General features: G+C 39.7%; 1 protein-coding gene across 7 annotated transcripts in view; it reads right to left on the bottom strand.

Moving 5' to 3' along the window:
* LOC135162882 (uncharacterized) overlaps positions 1-15,836 on the bottom strand; it is an 80,440-nt gene that overhangs the window by 27,257 nt on the left and 37,347 nt on the right. For all 7 annotated transcript variants that reach the window (XM_064121800.1, XM_064121801.1, XM_064121802.1 and 4 more), the window contains one exon: positions 13,662-13,705. The gene's annotated coding sequence lies outside the window, so the exon portion shown is untranslated. The remainder of the gene's footprint in view (positions 1-13,661; positions 13,706-15,836) is intronic.

Here is a 15,836-nt window from a genome sequence, read left to right as displayed (position 1 = left end):
GTATTTTGCGCTTTTTACTCATTGAATTTTCCTACTCTGCATATGAAATGAAGAATTCTACATGAAACATTAATCAACTGTAGTGAATATGGAAGTATTTTTATCCTCTCGCCCGTGTTTTGCCGGCCCGTGGGCGAGGAAAACTCGTGTAAAAAAGTTCTGGGAATCTCACAGCAGTGTTAAATTCATTAAAAGTGGTTTGCTGAAGTTTTACAAATGAAAGAAACCATTTCCGAATTTTTTTACTGCTTTTTCACGTAGTAACGACATCTCCGAACGACCCCAAAGTAAAAAACACTTGGAAAATTATGCAAAACCCGTCCTGTAAAAATAATAAACATTTCAATATTTGTACGGAGTGCAAATTCCTGAGTAAATTTATTGCGCAATGCCAGCAATTTTATTGTCCACTAAAAAAATTAGTGTAGGTCAGTTTATTCATCTGGTAGTTTCCCAGAATTTTAGTTAGTGAATAGTATTTTCTCTGAGGATGATTTCAGTTGCTATGCATCATCACTCCACTCAGAGAATATCATTGAATATCAATTCGTTTCATTCCGATAACGCGTTGAGTGAGGAAATTCATCCTAATCTTCATTTGCAATTCATGGAATTGATCATACGGAATTTCCAAACAGATTCGTCTCATTACTAATCGACAGCGAGGTTTAGACAGAAGAGATTTATCAGAATAATATGAATTCAATATTGAAACTTGATTTAATTAATCGCGCGGAAAGGAAATTTGGATAAAAATTAGTTTAGATCTCTAGAGGGCCAAACGTGGTCGACATGACAATTAAGCACTTTTTAGGTCAAGTTTTGTTGGAAAAATTAAACTTGGGAGACTAATTTTTGTGATAAAACTATCCTTCGTCCCTCGCTTCGCCCTCTCGAGGTCTAATTTTTTACCTAAAATTTCTTTTCGTCTATCTATTTAAATAATTCTCCACGTATTCAACATCGCCATCTCGAACGTACGCTAATGGAAACTCTACTCGGGAATTTCCAGCGGAAATTATTCAAACCTTTAACCCACTCCCCTTGAAATTTCCAATTTCAATTCAATGAAATATGGAAACTTAGTCGTACGTATGTGAAATGAGACAACGTAGGACTCACTATGTCGGTATTTTGGTCAGAATAAATCTGAAAAATAATCAATCTTGTTCGTAACAGTACTAATTAATTTTTATTAACCTTAGGCTCATCCACCGATAGAGAATTTCGCTAAATGTTAACGAAGTTCGGTAGCTGTTCCGGAATAAAATATACTTTTATCATTTTCACCCGTCGTAACTGGAATGAATGAACAATTATTAATGACTCCGCCATTAATATATCTACAACGTTCCCCTACATATTAAATTTCACCATAAAACTCACGGCTGATGTAGAAAATTGGAGTTCTCGTTGAAATCGGAACGCTCGTTAAATTTGAAAGCTAGTCTTTTTCTCTGCATGTCGTTCATGAATTCAACATTTGGTAGGACCATTACTATTTCATTGCACCAATCCCTCATTTATTATTACCAAACATATGTACTTCGTCACGCTCCTCTCATATTCGTTAGTATGACCGATTTCCCTGTCGAGCTCCATCGTTTCTGTTAAAAATTGAATTCCAATCCAGATATTTCATACATTGTGATCCATTGCTGTTATCAGTTTAAACCATAGGCTTTCTACAATACTTCACGATCCATCGATATCCACCTTCAATAAAATGTTATTTTTTATTTTCAATTTTGCCTGCCACGAACAGATTGCAGTTACAGTTGAACAAATCGATACCTGTCCGCAATATTTTATCACACATTTCGCGAAGTTTTATAGTCATAATTGCCGTTACGGGTTAGCCCAGTACTTCGTCTATTTTTACTTCAGTGAAATGTCTTTCTCCTTTTGTTCCCGAACGACAGGACTTTCATTTACGAATTAAATTGACATTTCTCAATGACCTCATCACGCTGAATCTGCATATCTGAGTTTGAATTTCGATGGAACTATAGATTTTTACTGGGAAAATAATTTTCACGGAATTAATGTAAATTTGTAAATTGAAAATAACCAGCATTTACTCTCATCATTCCCATTCGCAAAACCCGTACCACAGGGGAGTAATACCCACCAACTGGTAATTGCCCTGGGTTGATAGTGAGTGAAGTATCTAGCCATGCGCAATAAACAGTTGAGCCATTGCCATATCTCAAAATACAGGGCCTCTCGTAACACAGATGGCCTTTAATACTGCCGTTGGTTTTGCTCCGCACTTCTCTCAATGAATTCCCAGGCGTAAGCATATTACATGTACCTTGATACTGATACCCAACCCACAGGTACAGTTGAATTTTCGTTATATCCTGCGCTGCATTAACTGAGATACCGAGAGAACAAAGTGGGAGTTAATATGAAATAATGCCAAGTCCTCACCGAAGTTTCAACTTAATTGCAATCTGAGGGATGTTCCTAGGTCCTCAATTGTGACAGCTTTTTATTGTGGTAGAAATATTCGCTCGTAATGTGAAATTATATTCCATCTGTAGTTAACGATGACTCAATAGTCTAGCGAAAGTTTACTTTAGCGACAGGAGTGAATGGCAATACGAGTATTCAAATTATTTGATAATTTTCGGTACCAGGTGCACTTCCGAGGCCCAATGCCCTTTGACATTTCGAAATTCCTCGGATTTTTCGACAGCAAAAGAATAAACAGTGGATGTAAACGAGTACAGCCGTTAGAAGTGATGGAATAGCTCGAGAAAAATTAGAAAACTATTAGAGAATTTGTTTCAAACGGGTAAATAATTTTTATCAAGTAGTAAAAAACGTTACTGGGCAGCCCAGTATTTTTTATCGAACGGTGAGAGGTCGAACGTTTATAGATCGAGATCAGTTGAGCATTGTTCAGAGCGAACTACATTGAGGGGATCGAAATTCTCTGATCCTCGGGGATTCGGAATAATCTTATTGCAAATTTATCAAGTTTAATTAAAAACAGGTCATTATAGAATCCTCACCACTACCGGATTTGTATCTGATCGATGACCTCAGCTGAATTTCCACTCGATATGATGTTTCGGCGATTTAGGGCATTACGATTGAACTGATAATCTAATACCGCGTGATAAATTAATCGAATCATATCCGGTTACTGATTACGCGGCAATATCGTCAAGTAAAAAGCCCACTCTATTTTTGAATACACAGTAATTTGAATTATGCGCAGATCAGTCGATAGATAATAATTCGCTGCATATAGGTAGTTAATATATTTATGTATTCAATTATTGTGACAAGTCATACGAATGTGAGATGTTCCAGGCGATATTATAAGGGAGGACGTACTGTAGTTGCGGGTTAAAGCCTCAATTAGCGCCTAACTGCCTGATTCCGCCCACGATTTTCTCACTATTTCGGGACATCTGATTATTTTTGCGGGAGAAAAGTTGGGGGAACAAGTTTTGGAGTTCTCTAATGGAGGTCAGTTAACTCAATACTTTATCTATGTGAAAGGGAGCAACATCTCAGAATAGGGTGTACAGCTTATTTCCGGGGCACTTAGGATTCTTCGGGGGTTCATACTTCGATAAAAGAATTAACTGTCATTTTTTTTATAATTCTAGACAATACTCATCGCTGTCAAATGTGCTGCAGTTGGAAATTGTTCTTGATAAACAGCAAAATGAATCAAAAATCGTGCGAACATCTGCAACGTCCGGTTAATCGCGCTGCGAAAGGATTTGTTTCCCTACTGTTCGGTTCACTGTTCATCTTATTTGATATTCTAAAGGGAGCGGATTGTGCGAGTGTTAGTCTCTGACCTAGAAATGGAACCGGAGAAATGAAAAATTTATCGGAAATTTTTTATTGCCCAATGGGCGACTTTACGACGCGTCGTGGAAATTTAGTTTCCAGAGTGATAGATGTTGTCGAAAGTTGAACGAATCGATTAGGAGAATCAGTTTTCTTATGCTGCTTCTCCGAAAAAATATCACAAAGAAGTAAGTGAATCTATCCATCAATCTCTCACTTCCTCCGATAGTGAGAATTTGGACATTTTGACAATTTTAATAAATCAAACTGCCAATTGGGTAGTTTGAGTCATTCGATGATTGATTAAAATTTTTAATGGGTTAAATTTCCACATCAATTTTGAAAAAAATATGGAATTCCATTGAATGTTCAATTAAATCTAAAATCTAATTATTTTTTTCCCTCATAAAGTTCATTTAGTGTCACTCTCTTCGAAATCACTCGTCGACTCTCCATCAATTTTTCATTTTTTTTCCAACGGCCCACCTCCCACGGGATATAATCCATGAAAATCATAAAATGTTGAATATTAACGTATGGTTGGTCGTCATATACGTGGCTAACGCCGCAGCGTATCATTTTTCTTTTATCACCAGGGACTGGCTAACCGGAAAGACTAAAACATAAAAAAATCGCTCTGCAAATTGAAAAAAAAAATAATATCCCAGAATAGCAAAATTTGAAAATATTTTCACGAATATTATTTTTAGCATTCCCTTGAGCGATGTTTTTTTGCTTCCAATGACTCGATTTCTTCATTTCATTCACGTTACCCCCTCCCCAGCTATCAACACCGCTCCATCCCAGGGGTTGATGCAGAACAGGATTGTCTTTTTTTTCCATCTTGAGCATGACACAACATATCCTCTTGCACTTTCTTATATTTTTATACTCATGGCATATCCACTACTTCCCCATTGCCTGGCTAGTAGCGCCTCGTGAGAAACGGCTTTATGATGATGAATAGTGAAGCCGGATGTCTGTCACGGGGGCCCATCATATCATCACTGCGTATAGTGACGACACTCGGGGTTTATTTATCCCCAAGTCGTCAGCTGGGTTTGGGGGGATCATACTGGGATTCAAGGCACGGTTTATGATCAAGTTTGAGTGGTTTTCGAGGGGTCGAGGGCTTTCCGGAGGGGGTGATTGATTTAAATTTCAATGAATACCTAGAATCTTCTTGTCATATTCCGGAGAGATAAATTTTCTAATCAAATTCTCGTGTGAGTACCGAAACGATCGGCCTCCATTAGATCCATGAGACTAGACAAGGTTTTAGTACTGTCAAGATAAAATTTCAGGGAATTTTTGTAAAATTTTACGAAAAACGTTCCAAATAATTCATAATTTCCCAAATAAAATTTTTACTGTCAGTACTGACATTTTCCTTCGTCATTAATACAATTGTCTTCCTGTATCCGGTAATTTTATTAGTAGAAAGATAGTCATTTGTCATAGAACGGAATATTGAATTGATTTAAAGGAAAACGGGTTAAATAATCGTTTAACAACAAACGGAGCCGAACGCTTCAGCTATTGACAAATTTGATATGGAATGGATCACGTGGATTTATTGAAATGATATAAAGAATGCTTTTATTCGCATCGACAGGTTTCATTCTTGCCTTTGCTAACTTTTCTCATAATGAAAATTCATTCACGGAGTCATGAGTATCCCCTGAAGGATCATACGATATGATAGGAGAAAAGAAAAAGAAGCCTGAAAAAATATTGACGATGAAGTTCGTGCAAACTCAGACTTAACATATCACCACTGAAAAAAACTTTTCTTTTTCCTAGCAAATAGCAAACACCAGCTTGAGAGGGTACTGATTTCGACTTTTAACATTGAAAAAAAATGAAGGGCCAAAGATAGAAAAGGTCAGGCTCTCCGCGTGCGGCTGTCGTGCGAGTAGGGAACACTACTGCTTCAGCGGAATCGATATCGTACACCCCAGTTGCCATCGGACAGGGGCGAGTGAACGTCCGTGACCGCACTTCCTGTGCAGATTTTTTTCTATTTTTTTTTTCGTGTTTATTCAGTTTTTTTTCTGATATTGACAATGCGAAGTGGCTCGTGTGACTGACTAGGTTTGATTGTTTCACAACTTTCGGTGAAATATATTTTTCATTTATTTATTTTTGTCGCTGAATTCCATACGATATAAACGTTGAAGGGGGAAATGTCAATAATTGCAGATCTACTTGTGAAATTATATCGTCAAAAACATCCTCTATTGGAAAATATTGTTTTAGACTTATCACCGACCGCCTCTCATCAAACATAGTGGTAGATAACCGCGATCTATTTATTGGTAATTAATCGGCATTGATGATCCTCCTCCTTTGAAACCCGTTCAATTTTATCAAAAGAAGTCATTTCTTAAATTAAAAGAACTCCTTAATTGATCCAACTAAATTACCTTCCTCTATGCAGCACTCCGGCAGGTCTCATCCAAGACGCAACCCTTAATTAATAAATCTGGAATACTTCCCCAAGAATCCGAAAATTACAAAGAAACTCATTAACCCAGTCACCCCACCTCTCTCCGCCCCGCCTCCCACCCACTCCACTAATCCACTTAATCACTGTACAAACCACATAATTAACTCGTCCAGTGCTTTATAATGTTCCCAACACAGAGAGCTGGAATCCGTCCGTCAGTGTTATCCCCGCAACGCCCCCCCCCTAACGCTCCCCCCACCCCCAACGCGACGCGAACATTACCGTCCTCTCGCAATTTGTTATAAATTTACGTAGCACTTAAACTATTTCGAGTGTTTGTACATTAAACTGTAAAATTAAATTTTCATTCATCAGTTAAATTTTGTCTGACTCACAGGTAATTCAACAAATTTCTCTCTCAACGTAGAATAACGTTCTCGGGAAAAATCGGGTGACGCTTAATAGCTGAATAATAAACAATTCATAGTGCCAACAGTAGCTCCCACCATTCCCCGCCGTCGTCACCATCCTAATCCCTGTCGATACATCAGAATTACCCGGAGATTGTACTCGGTGTTGCACCTACATAATGCAACCCGGGTATATAATGTATCCAGAGTATATAGACTGTCTGTTAAGCCACTCAATTTTTACACTGTCCAAGAAGGAATGTGTTAAGTATATGTAATGCACCAATGGGTCTGTAAATATGTACAAATACATAGGCGGTATCTCTTAGTCGGAGAGTGCACTTGGCGAGATGGAGAATTGGATGGTGTAAGCCTGTAAGACCTCCCATTCCCTCGTTTTGAGCTTTGATAAGCTACTTACGAAGACAGATGTCGCTGAGACGGCGCTCGCTCTTGAAGAAACCCACCATTTTCTATTCGTTAACAATTGTCCCGGCTATTTCTGGGCCCTTTTTGTCGGGTTCTAACGATATCTCTTCGAGTTTCTGCCACTTTTTGTTCCTTACGAGATGAAATATTAAAAGAAAATTGGAAAAACCATTTCTGAGAGGGGAATTTAAAACGTTCATTGATTTCTCATACCACTAAAGCACCAGTACCCAAATAACTGAGAATACATTTGTGAATAGACTATGCACAATGAAAAAGTCATTTTAATCCGTGACACTTGCTTGAAACTCACTCGCCAGCAATTGTCAGCAGTCGCCCAACCTGATCTCCTATAAGACACCAGAAATTTCCCAATTTCACTTCTCGGATTTTTCCCCAGTAGCCGCCAAATCCCCCAATTTAATAAATAAACTTCCCATAAAAGAAACAGCCATTTCCACAACTCTCGACAACCCAACAAGCCCGGCAAACCCCGAGACGAGTGAGGAACAGATTGAAAGTGTGTAAAGTCGATTTGAGAATGTTTCTCAGGAGCTAACGCAATTTCTCGTACGTCGGTAAAAAAAAAACCTCCCAAACCCAGCTCACCCAAGAAAACACGGAGAGAAAAGGAAAAGCGAGAGTGACTGGCGGAGTAAAAAGCACAAAAAATAAACCAAAGACAATAGAAAAAAAAAAACATTAAACCTTTCGCTCACCGATTTTCCCCACATCCTCTGTGCTATGTGAATTGGATACTACAACAATCCAGCCGTTCCTATTTGGTGGTCCTGAGGAGGTGGAGGATTTACCCTGTCTTTTACTCCCCCTCCCCTTTCTCGTTTGCTTATACGACAACCGCAGAAAAGGTCGAGAGTCCTGAACTTTTTTTTGCATCAGCCTTCCCTCCTCTTGCCCCTGCGAATTGTGCCAAAAACACTCGCAATCTTTCTCCTCTCCTTTATATTTTTTTTTCGCTCTCTCTCTCTCTCCCGCTCCCTTCTGCCTTGACACTTTGCCCGCTGTGGCTTATTGTCGGCGGAGCGAGCCCAGGAAAATAAGAAACACGGGAGAAATAAGAGGAACACGTGAGAGGCGGAAAATTGGGCGGTCGGAAATTGGATGGAATTTTGCAAATAAGTGGAGTCGAAAGTTACAGTGGAATGTTCTTTAAACACATCATCCATGAATAGACGACCCAATTCAATGCACTGGGGTGGGCTGCATGCATACGGGCTTTTCTACTCGCTCGGCTGTTCGTAACGCTGCCTTTGAATAATGCTCTACTGTGCTCAAGTACAACGGGGGCATTGTCAGGGGACAATGAGTTTCTCTTCATTGAAACATTAACTCGTGGGCTCGATTGATTGAATTGTTCGATTCTGACTTTAGCTGCGGTATTTAGAGAGAAAGTTTCCTCGATTTTTGTTTTTCGGGGAGTGAGAGACAATTTTTGGACAGACAGAGAAAGTGCAAATATTGAATTCATGATAAATGTCCGCGCTCGATGCGTGGGGATGAATTTCGAAGAGAAGTTGGGGTGGTACCACAGGACGAAAGAACCAAATATTCCAAAAATCACCAGAAACTGTACCTCAACAGAATTTTTACAGACAATTTCTGTCTGTATGAGTTCCTGAATCATCCTATCCCTGAAAATCAACACTTTTTTCCTCCTGTCCCTTATTCTCCCTTCATACCCCCAAAATGGAGAAATTTATGCAACCCCACAGTAAAGTGAATCAGGAAAATTTGACGTCGATTTACCGAGGGAATTGAAATATATTATCCAGTTAGTGAGACCGACATTGCTGGCAATCGTCGTATTTCTACACATATCTCTCCCCCTCCCCCAATGGATGCTTCAGGTATGAAGTGGTAAAGGACTGAAAAATATAAAACCACCCAACAATTTATTTATTCTCATGGGTTTGGATTATGTATTACATACAAAACATAAGATGCTCTGGTCCCCGAGAATACTCTCCACTACCTTCCTCCTCGGATTTACGGGGTGTTCTGCCTCAGGACTCGCCACCCACCCCTGCGAGGGAAGGGCACATACTGACACCAAATTGGCCAACGTTACTCTTCAGCAGAAGTTGCAAAAACAAAAAAAAAACGAGGGGGATGAAGGGGGAGTGTGAGGTGCTGGAGGGGGCGATACAAGAGAAGAAAACGGGAAGTTAAAAAAGGAGCAAGTGAAAAAAAGGAGAACGAAGGTAAAGGGGTAGTTATTTAGATGGTTGGACCCAGCTTGCGGGACATTCATTCTTTTTACCATATCTTCCGGTGAAATACTTTTATTCCAGGGGTATTTGCGAATTACCGGGGGACACGGGCAAACAATGCGTGGAGATATGTTTTGGGTGGTTTATTGCCGAGGTTGCCGATAGGGAAAATTAATGGTCTTTTTTACTACTGTATTATATACTGTCGCAGGGGGACTTTAAATTCAATTTATAATACACCTATCAGCCATTTAAAAGTATCACCTGATGTCATTAATTAAAATTAACGCATATTCAACAAAATAATTCTGTACCAGCCAATTCCACTATTTTACTATTCAAAAAAATCCTGAATTTTCCAGAAAAACGCGTTAACTTCGATCCAGGGGAAACTGATGAAATTTAAAGTTTCCTTGCAAATTGTAGTTAAGGGCCATTTTTAAAGGCCAGAGGACGTGAATTTCCCATAAAGAGACTGCGGTATTTTATTCAAAGGGCTTTTTGAAACGATTGACAGATATCCTGTGAATTTTTTCCTGAATGCGGAGAACTCGATAAATATGAAAAACTCGATAAATTCAAATAAGGGACGCAATCAATCTCGTTTGATACCTAAAATCCCAAGTGCTACCTGCCCCACCGCTGAAGGGTCGTTTCCCCATCAATGCATCCCCCTCTACACATGTACTCTCTCAAACCTTTCCCCCCTCTGTTCACAACCTTCCCCTATCCAGCGGTCTTACATGTATCTTCTCCCCTCCCTCTTCACATCCAGATGAAGGGCGCCGGCATCTCTATTTTCGAGAATTCCAACTCCCCGTGCTGAGCACTTAAGCGGGCTTACCGTAGATTGGATTTTTTTTTTTGAGTACTAGTAGCAGAATTTTTCTACAGAATTCCACTCCCTGAATTGTCCATGAAATGTCCACTCTTTGCAAACAGTACTATCTTCCCCCTTTAACAAAGTAATTCAATTACTCCTGAAGATGTAATCCAAATGATTTTCTCATTTCAACTGGCTCGACTCGTTTTCCGGACTCCCATTTCTCTACGATTCACAATATTATTAGCTCTCGGCTTCTTTTCACGTCAATGCAACCCAACAAGCCCTCCTTTGTCAACAAATTCTACAGGTATCCATTCGCTTGAACCGGGTATAGAGCCGAGGAGTCACGGAGATGACTGAAGTGGACCAGGAAGAAAGAAAAAAAAAAAGAGGAAAAATACAGTTCAAAGCCTCTCTTCCCCTCACAGAAGACTCAGCTCATAATACACAAAGAGATGACGTTAGAAAATATAACGAGCCAACGACAGTTTCTTCTTTTGCTCATCCGATGGCGAATGAAAGGGATACAGATGAATGGCTGAAAGAAGTCAACACGAAGGCAGGACGGGGCCATGTGAATTCATAACTCCCGTTATACGAGTCTGATTCCCTCCTTCCCTCACCACTTTTTCTCGCTCTGTTTCATTTGGCTTTTCACCTTCGACTGAACTTTGCTCAGTCTCCCGAGGGCTTTCAATTACTTCGAAAGATTTGTTTTAGAATTTTTCATGAGGCAACGGATACTTTCCCGAGACTTCTCAAATTATGGACGACTGAGAGAGAGACGGAGAACGAAGGGAAATTACTTTGCGGATTTTTTTTCTCGCGAATATATTAATAAGATAGAACTTTGTGTGAACAGATATGGAAAGGGGGATTCCCTCGAAACTACACGCAGAACTTAAATTCCATTTAATCAGTCATTTTTTACGCTTCAAGTTGAGGGATAAATTGCAGTTAAAATCCTCGTAAATTGCGATTATATGATACTAAGTTAGCTTTTCGGTGTCGTAACTTCTGATCATTTTTTTTTCATATTAATAAATGACATTTGAAAAATATATCTATCAAAATATTTCTATGTAAACTCTCAGTTCATGAAATTCTCTGCTCTCGGTGTTTGAAATTTCACAGTGGTTCCCACAAAACCGCATCCCCCAACACACCGTCTGATATTTCTGCCAGGGAAATCATCCGTTCTATTTCCAAATATTTCATTCTCCATAACTCAACAAATCCTCCAAAACAAATGGTCCATAGAATACTTGAAAACGACATGGATGCTGGGTAGCAGGAGTTTGGTATAACGACCATGGGACGCTCTGTCTCGCCCAGGGAATCGCCATAAATCTTCGAACAGTGTGATCCAACGACCGCAACGTCGCACGTCCACCCTCAATCCTAGCTCGTGTATCTACGAGTCGAATGTATATACACTGCTGGCGTATCAAAGCATCCCCGAGCCACTGTCATACAATAACACAGCTCACACCCTCTCCCCTACCACCCCCCTTCCCACCCTCACCGTGACCCCCCAACCCCCTTGTTTTCCCATACTAGTATATTCTGGCACCCTAACAACTGAAACTCCATACGGTGTATACAAGCATTGTAAACCAACGCTGGCTATAGTCTTCCACATGATTTATAACAGCATCATGTTGTATGTAGATACCTGTATTATCGCAACGCAAAATGTCGGGATTGTATAACAGGCTCCTGGGAAAATATGTCGGGTTGAGTTGGAAATTCAGCGAATAAGAGACACGAAAATTGTTATTTTTGTTCATGAGTAATAGTAGTGAAAATGATACGGCTGTACCTCCAACAAAACTCAAGGAGAATAATCCGCGTGTGGTCAGACACGAGTTAAAAATGGAATCACGAAATTTAATGTACAACCAACGGTGAAGTATTGGATTTAGTTGAAGAAAAACTAGACGTCAGGGCCAATTTAAAAAAATGTTCATTTATTAAACTAATTACTTGTGTTCCGCTGTAGTTTCCGTTTTAATTAAATCATTTACCCGTCCCAGTATTTTTAAGCGCGATATCAATTGGTTCGTTATGTGAATTCTGTCTGAAATTGTACCTGATGAACTCAGTGATTCCCCTCGTCGCCACATTTACGCGCATGCTTCAAGAGGTTCTAACGAGGAGTAATTAAAAGCCGCGGGATGTCGTAATTGCTCCAGGTGTACGAGGGCTCGATTCTTCTCCCTTTCTCTCACCAGTACACCACTAGACACCGAAAAAACCACCCACCGCTGACTGGGGATATGTGTATATATGTGTATGTATATGTATGTGTGCTGATTTTGTGCCGACGCAGTGGGTTTTACCCCGCGATTCTCGGTACTAATGCCCACCCACGGAAAACGAACGGCAGCGCATTCGGCATAAATCTCCAGAGCCCCTTTAACTGTCCCGGAAATTCGATAACAAATTTTTTTCATTCATTCTAAAACCATCTAGATTCCTTTTCTTCCACTTCTCGAGCCCGATAAATTGTTTTTATTGAATTGAAAAGGTTTGGAATGATATATTGGTTGCAGTAGTATGAATAAATAATCAATTGCCGTATTTTCTTTTTTTGGAATATCGTAAAGCATAAATTGACCTGAAATTTTTCATCTGAGCTTTTATTCCCTTATATAAAAATAATTCTACTGGTATAAATAAATTGAAGTTACTGAAATTGTAATGTAATTGTTAATTTTATAATTTTTTCACGTGGATGGAATTGGAATTCATTTTCTCACCCTCAGAAATATTTCATAATCAATAAAGTTAAAAAAAAGACTGAAGTTAATTTCTTTAAAATAATCTTGTAATGATGCTCTTGAAAGATGGCATTGAAAATTTCATAAACGACTTAATTTTATATTTAATTCCAGCAATAAATTTCCCATGGTGGGTTAATGCCGTGAATTCATCGCGAATTTATTCGCTTCCGCGAAAATCCGTCTGGACATTTATCCGTGAAATCGGTAATCTTCTCAGCAATTACATAATACTTGAAACTTTTATCATCCATTAACTTAACTCACCTTCACCCTCTCTATTTTATGCACATTCTCTCTCTTATTATCATTATTCCAATCAGAAATTTCTCAGCTCCTTCCACCTCCACCGCCTAACGATCATCATTAGTTCACACCAATTCTCCGAAAATTGCGCACCTGAAGAGCGCTGTACACCCCCCGACCAGCCCTTCGCAAATTATCCCGTCTACACTTGAATGGGATTCAAACTGCTGATGGCAATCCACCCCAGCTGCACTCAACCCCACCTCTCCACGGCCCTAAATGTCTACCTTTTTACCCATGTACCTCATGCAAAACTCCTGCTGATTGACTATTGATTGGGTATTGAACAATAATTGAGGGACCGGAGTTTTCGGAGCGCAACGTTGTTATAACTTGTAAATAAACCCAATAAAATCGTGGCAAAAAATTTCCATTGAATATTTAAATTGAAATAATGGAATGTTAACTCACTGCGATTCATGATTGGCTGATTTCCGATTGCCGGCGGGCAGAATCTGAAACATAATTGATGAAGTGGATTAAAAATACAGTAGAATTTTACTTTATATTCATTTTCATATGAAATTTAATCCCGTATCGTATAGCTGGCGATTTTTCGCATCCGGTAAACATGAATCGTGTGGTCTTTATTCCGGATCAATATGGGTGAGGATTGTCGGATGTACCGAGCCCAATGGTTTGAAAAAACAAGTATTATGATGGTAGAATAGCTTCAGTTATTTATAAGCCCTTTACCATTCACATCGATTTTCAGTTAATGACCCATCACTCAATTCGACCTCTGAGCGAAATAAAAAACTTTGAAAATCATTGGAGATAATGAAACAACACAAACATGATGAAAACTCGAAAATACCATTCTCCATAAATTGAAATAGCAAAGAGTAGCTCCTACTCAAAAAATACGATATAATATAATCCCAAAAGCTTCCCCAGGAAAGAAATGAGTGACTATAAAAATGAATCCTCCACTCCTGGATTAAGTCCAAAAGAAAACGAGGGACGCGAGGAACGTGAAAGGCGCAACTTTTACCGAGAAAGGTTTATGATCCTGTAAATTACACGAACACGGTCCAAACTCCTGTGGAAATTTGATATAAAGATCCAGGAGGAAAGGGGAAATAGTATCAAGTCAGCCCTCCATCAAAATTAATCCAAAACACTGGGTAACCCAACCCGTTCCTCTACTTTACCCTCAAAAACTTCAGTAAGCTTGTGCAAGTCAATAGAACAGAACAAAATGTCCTCATTCTCGAGTAATAATTAGAAAACTTTATCTCAAGAATCACAACGAAACTCATTAAACCCATCGAAGTTCCTCCTCGCGAATCGTTTCCCGACGTCCTACATGGTAAAGCTAATACATTCAGCCTGCAAGTTATAATAATCTACGGCCATCCCCTGGCAGTTAACGATCCCTGTTACATCATCCGTGATCTATGTCTGAACGATGATAACATTAATAATGAATATTCATTGAGATTCAGCGGGTCAAACATGAAGCTTGGAGGCAGGGCACGTTGCTAGCCAACCGCTTGATCTTAGCCCCACATAATGGAACATCATGTCCTCGAGTGCATTGATGAGGATGATTCATACGGATCCGGAGAGAATGCCATATTAATTATGCAAGTTGGTTGAAAATATTGACTCACTTGATTTATTCTCTCCCGAAATGACATGCTCAAGTGATATTCCAACTCAGAAAAATCTAAAATCCCAAAAAATATTCACGAAAACGTAGCTCATGTCCAGCTTCGAGAAACACCCCCAACAAGGTAACGAGGAAGAAATAATAGCATCTGCCACCAGTAAATAATCCAACCTTCCCAATCTCCTCGAGATAGCACCCTCCAATTCACAGTACACCATTTAATTCTTTGATATTCCACCGTGAGACAGCTTTAAAGCCCTCACTTTAGCAATGCGGTGACTTGATCTACCTCCGGACGATGGAATCTCTGGTCCCAAAGTGCATTGACGCAGAAGATTCACAAGGAGCCGCCTGAGGGAAGACAACAAAACATCAATGAACGCCCTCGGTTCATGGCCGAGATGCACACTGAAGAGAAAACCCGTTGATACGTAAAGATCTGAAACCACAAACCAGGGGCCCAAAGCATCGAGTGAGCCTCGACTTTGCACCTGACATACATATTCCAGTGGCATTTTCCATCCTCCAACCGTAAGACGAGTGTTGATCTACAGTACTGAGAATAATGCCAAAAGCTCGGCCATCTTTGTCATGGTAATGCCGGATCCTTTTCCATTCACGTTTATACGACCCAGTAGATTCACCCTGGCTCACTGATACTCCCTTCTCTCCTACCATTTTCGTTGGGTGCTTCTTGTATTACACAATATGCATGCAAAAGTACATCCACAGTCGTTTTTAGAGAACGAGGAAGATGCGAGAGTGTGTATGCATAGACCACCTCCATTTACATGGTTTGTTCCTTCTGTGGAAAGCTGAGCGTCGTTATCTTGAAGTTGGAGAGAAGTTGAAGGTAAGGGGTTGAAGTATATCCCTTGGAGTGGTAAGTGGGGCCTTGGTAACTCCTGAAAGACGCTCTGTCGATGCCATTTCAAGAACCAAGACGGATTGAGTGCGGATGGATGAAGGTA

The sequence above is a fragment of the Diachasmimorpha longicaudata genome, chromosome 5, assembly GCF_034640455.1.
Source record: "Diachasmimorpha longicaudata isolate KC_UGA_2023 chromosome 5, iyDiaLong2, whole genome shotgun sequence".
Classification (NCBI taxonomy): domain Eukaryota; kingdom Metazoa; phylum Arthropoda; class Insecta; order Hymenoptera; family Braconidae; genus Diachasmimorpha; species Diachasmimorpha longicaudata.
Note: the sequence above shows the minus strand (reverse complement) of the source record. Positions and strands in the feature narration are given on the sequence as shown.